The sequence below is a fragment of the Theobroma cacao genome, chromosome 6 (genome assembly GCF_053813885.1).
Source record: "Theobroma cacao isolate CCN51 chromosome 6, ASM5381388v1, whole genome shotgun sequence".
In the NCBI taxonomy this organism is placed as follows: Eukaryota; Viridiplantae; Streptophyta; class Magnoliopsida; order Malvales; family Malvaceae; genus Theobroma; species Theobroma cacao.
In genome coordinates, this window is record NC_142644.1 from 9027681 (window position 1) to 9032786 (window position 5106).

The window sequence follows — 5106 nt, forward strand, 5'->3', positions numbered from 1 at the left end:
AGTTCGGGGGCAAAAGTGTAATTTTGAAAAATTTGCTCCACCAAAACTTTGGAAAAATCTGGAAATTTCACTTAAGACTTGGATAAGTCAAAGGGAATGCATGGTGGAAAAAGTAGGACAAATGGATGGCTAGAAAAAAAATGAATTAATAAAATATTTAAAATATGAATAAAATAATATTATTTCATTAAACAATAAAAAAGGCATAAAAAAAATCAGCCCACCCATTCTTCCTCTTCAACATTCGGCCAAGCAAGAAACAAGAGAGAGAAAGGAGAAAATAAAACCCTAGCTAAGAAATTTAAAGGGAAAATAGGTGGAAATTCAAAAATCAAGTGAAAAAAGGTAACATTTCTTAAATTTGTCTTGTGCTTTACCTTTCCCATGCATTTTTCATCATTTTTCATGGTTGAATCATGTGATTTGAGGATGATTTGAATTCTGGTCATATGGGTTTAGAGAGAGAAAGTTGTTAGATTAATTTGATTTTGAGCTATGTTAGTGTTTAGTGTTAGTTTAGCATGTTTATGAGTAAAACAACAAGAAAAATATTTATCTTCTCCATGAATTTCCCTAGGCCGAATCTAGCCAATGGTATGTGAGGATGAGGTTGACTTTATTTTAAGAGAATTGGGTGGAAAAATGATGAATTATGAGGTTGGAAATTAAATGGGAATTTTCAGTGCAATAAATTGAAATTTTTACCCACTAGGGGTAAAAGCGTAATTTATAGTCCGGACTGATAAATTGGACCAAATTCACAGTCATTGAGGTATTGTGGATATAATTGGATAATTGAAATTGAAATGGATGGAATTGGAGTCGAATTGGGGATTTTAGGAATTTACACCGTGTGTAGGCGAGTTAGGTCGGACACCACAATTAAGCGATTGTCTAGACATTTCAAATCCTATCTAGTGCATACGCATGGATAAGAGCCTGAAATAATTTATGATAAATTGACACAATTTACTGAATTTTGTGTCATGGATTATAGATAGGTGGTGAGTCAATTGTTTCGGGTAAGAGACTGCACCCAAGGGCGGAAGATAGGAGTATTTCTACTCCTAATACTGTGAGTAAACTTATTATCGTCTTAATTATCTAGAGTAGTTTTATACAATTGTGTGATTTTATAAAAAAAATGAGTTTAAATGGTAAATTGCTATGTTTTAAGAGAAATTGTGATTTTATAAAATGATTTTATAAATTTTCTGAAAAATCGAATATTGGTTTTGAAAATAGAGTAATTGGAGACTGCCTGCTTGTGTTGTAAATTTATGGTTTTAAATTGAATGACTTATGACAATATATGAGCATGAATGGCTAAATTGATTTTGGTGTCAGAATTATTTTTATTGCGTATTCAGCCTTGAGAGGCTAGATTGTGATAAATTGCCATGCCATGCTAGAATGAATTTTATTGAATTGGTGGAGTATATATTAATTATTTACTGCAGAGGGGGTTCCGTGGACCAGCCTATTAGAGGGGCACGGTAAACTCCGTTATATTATTACCTCGAACGGAGAGGCGCGTAGGGTATCTCCTGGGGTAAAGCTTAGGGTTCACTTCACGCCAAACCACCACGTGAAGGGGAACTCAGCCAACGCCAAGGAACGGCTGTATTTTTCTCAAACTAAAATATATTTTAAGTGTATACAAAATTTTAATAGCCTTGGCGGACTCGGTTAGATGCCCTGCGCAAGGTATCACCAAGTAGGAGTTTTGGCACGAGCCAAAGTTTTAAGAAATTCATAAGCCAAGTTGATTACTCGATTTATATGGATTGATTTTATTTGGTTGAAATGAACTGAAAGGTAATGAAATTACGGTATGATGACTTATTTTAATTGTCTCCATTTACTCGGCTTTAGATACTTTAGATGGTATCTGTTTACTCACTGGGATTATAAAATCTCACCCCCTCTTCTTATACATTTTTCAGGCTCAGGACAGTTTGTAGATAGTCGAGTAGGACGAGAACTAAGCTCGGAACTGCATTATAGAAAGTAAGAGTTCACAGTCTTACATCCTCTTGGTCAATTGGAGCCCACGTGTCATTGCAGATCAAAACTTATATTTTGGTTATCTGTATTTCTATTCATACAATTTTTACTTTACTTTCATGTGCGAAAAATTATTTACGAATATTTCTATAAAAATTTATTTTATGAGAAAATAGAATATTTTATTAATTATTTTTGAATAATACTAGTTGTTAACAATTTGCTTTCAAATGAACGTTTTAGATACTTATTTTGTTTTTAAATCATTAAATATATATTTTCTGCTTACCTATTACATTTTTAGCAAGTTTTGAGATTTTTGACGAAAAATTACGAAAATGCCCCTATGAGCCATAAAATAATATTTTATTGTTCTTATTTGAAAATGACTTATGATTTTTTTAAATACGAGATTTTATAATTGTTGCTCACTGGGGAGATGCGAAAGTTGATGCTAAGCCTTACGGGGTTTCGATAGGCATTCGGGGTGAAGAATGTCTGTCGAGGCCTCGTGGCGGTTGTCACGGGCTCGATGGGGAGTTTCGGGTCGTGACAAAAAGTGTACTAGGAAAAGGAGAATAGAGCTTTATATATAGGTCCTAGAATAATTATGTGCTTAGGGTGATTGGAGCCACATTAATATCCTTTATCATACTTTGACCATAGCCATACATTACAAGCTTTATAAAGTCCTATTGATCCCTAGCTTTGTATTAGTCTACATTAGTGGAGAGAGAGATGAAAAGTAAACCTATGAAAATCTAGTACTAATTTGAAATTTGTGTTGGCATAAATTCATCCGAATGTAAGATATTCTTGGTAAAAGTCTTTACACATACACATGAAAATCCATTCGAGAATATGCTTGCATTAGAATTGAAACATGAATTTAAATTATGCCTATGTTTTTCCTTAAGTTCATGATTGATAAACGTGTTTTTAAGGAAATTAAGGGAAATCATTGAGTTGGTGCACTGTATCTCTAGTGGTAGTAGTAACTATATTTATTTTAGTTTTCTTTAACTGAATTTGATTTTCGTAAGTTAGTTTTTTTTCTATGTTTTGCTTGAGGACTAGAATTGTTTTAATTCCTGCTATTAACTACTAAAATTAATACACCTTAATTTTATTCAAACAACCAAATTTTAAAATTATTAAAAAGAAAAATTAAAACTATTAAACTGAAACTTCAATCAACTACCAAACCTAAGATTATGATGTCCCTCAATACTTCATCTGATTATTATCTCTCTCTCTTAACTTAGTTTAATGGATTAAATTGCTAACCTATAGTCCTAAATTATTTATAAGTCTCTGCTTAGTTTCTCATAAAAATACCTCTCCCAATTAATTTACTATATGTCTATGCAAATTAAATTAAAGAAAGATTTATTAAGTTTGTGCTCTAATCCTGGCTACGTATGGCTTATAGGTGTATGTTTATCCTATATGAAAATCAAATCACCTAATCAACTAAGTGTATTCGATCATACATTATTCTATTCTAGGTCTACCTAAATGTCCTTTATCAAGGTTCAACTTAGGTTTCCAATTCAATCTAATTGGTGATCAGGCAATTAGAAGCATTAAGAATAGAATAAAATAAACAACCAAAATCTATCAAATATAAGAAAAAGAGAGATAAATAATTTAGACTACATATTGAGTTCAATCATAATCTTAGATTAACAATTTAGTTCCCCACCAAGTTACACATCGTCATTGAATAAAGTTTAAATAATAAAAACAAACTAAGTAATAAAACAATAATAAAAAAGAATAAACTCAAGAATTATAATCTTGATCTTCCAAGTCTTCTTGAATCCTTCAAAATCTTTTCAGCTTCAATGACTTTCTGGCTTGACTCTTAGTTTTCAATCTGGTGTATTTTTCCTTTTTTCTTCATTCTCTTTTTAAGTCCTCCGAAAGGTTATTTTTATAGGCTTTGAAGTTAGGCCAAATTGGGTGGAGAAAAAAGTCAATTTCAACTAGAATTTCCTCACCAGACTATGTGAGTCGTAGATTTGCCTGATTAATTAACAGAAATCATAATTGCTCTAGGACTGCTGCAGTGCATCAATTTTGATAAGATTTTGGACCACCTTCCAAAACGAACTAGGTGAAGTGGTAAGCATAAAAGTAGTAGCTTTTTCTCTTATCTTTCCAATGGTCCAAGAATCATTTCATTGAAGCTCTGTAGAGAGAGTTATGGTCGAAATACCGAAACATGTGCAATGGAAGTCTGCACCTTGAAATTGCTCTCTTTTTTTCACTAAAATTCTTCTTTCAAACACCTACAAACAAATAAATCAATAACAACCTATCTTAACCACATTAACACCAAATTAATCATAAAATTAACTAAGATTAGATTGACTCACCTAAAATAATTAATTTAAAATAATTAAATAAAAACCTACTAATTTCTATGCATTACTACAAGAACTAAGCCAAATTGTTATCAAAATTAAGCTCAAATAACTGTATATTAAAGAGTTATTAGTATTCAACTTTTATGGAACTTTAATCGATCATAATTCACTTTTTAGACTTCCAACTAACTAAAGAATCTCCTAAAAACACACAATACCTTGTGACTGATCTTCGAGTGTCAATGCATCTCACCCAATCACTATCTGAATATGTAGATACAACCAAGTTTGAATCTGACTTCATAAGTTTTCCTTGACTAAGAGTTACTTTAAGGTACTTTAATACTTTGTATGCTGTTGATAAGTGATCAAGCTTTTGTTTTTCCATAAATTGTGACAGCACTTGAACAACATAAGAAATATCCAGCCTAGTGAATGCTAAGTATAAGAGTTTACCTACTAATTACCTATAACCTGCTGAATTAACAACTTCTTTGCTGTCAGAATTCTTGTTTAGCTTGTGACTGCAATCAATAAGGGTAGTTATAGGCTTTGTACCAAGCAAACCTTACTTTTCCTTTGACAAATTGAAATCCTTTTTGAATTCCTTGCTATTTCAAGTCTAAGGAAGTACTTCACTGCTCCTAAATCTCTCAATTTAAATTGAGAACTTAGATATTTCTTAACTCGATTAGTTGCTTGAGTTGTGTTGATAGCAATGATAATA

General features: G+C 31.7%; 1 long non-coding RNA gene across 1 annotated transcript; it reads left to right on the forward strand.

Moving 5' to 3' along the window:
* The first annotated feature begins 242 nt into the window (after positions 1-242).
* On the forward strand, positions 243-2126 carry LOC148762068 (uncharacterized). Its single transcript, XR_016026902.1, has 3 exons — positions 243-345; positions 1002-1075; positions 1947-2126. It is a non-coding gene; the product is annotated as an uncharacterized LOC148762068 (long non-coding RNA).
* The last annotated feature ends 2980 nt before the right edge of the window (positions 2127-5106 follow it).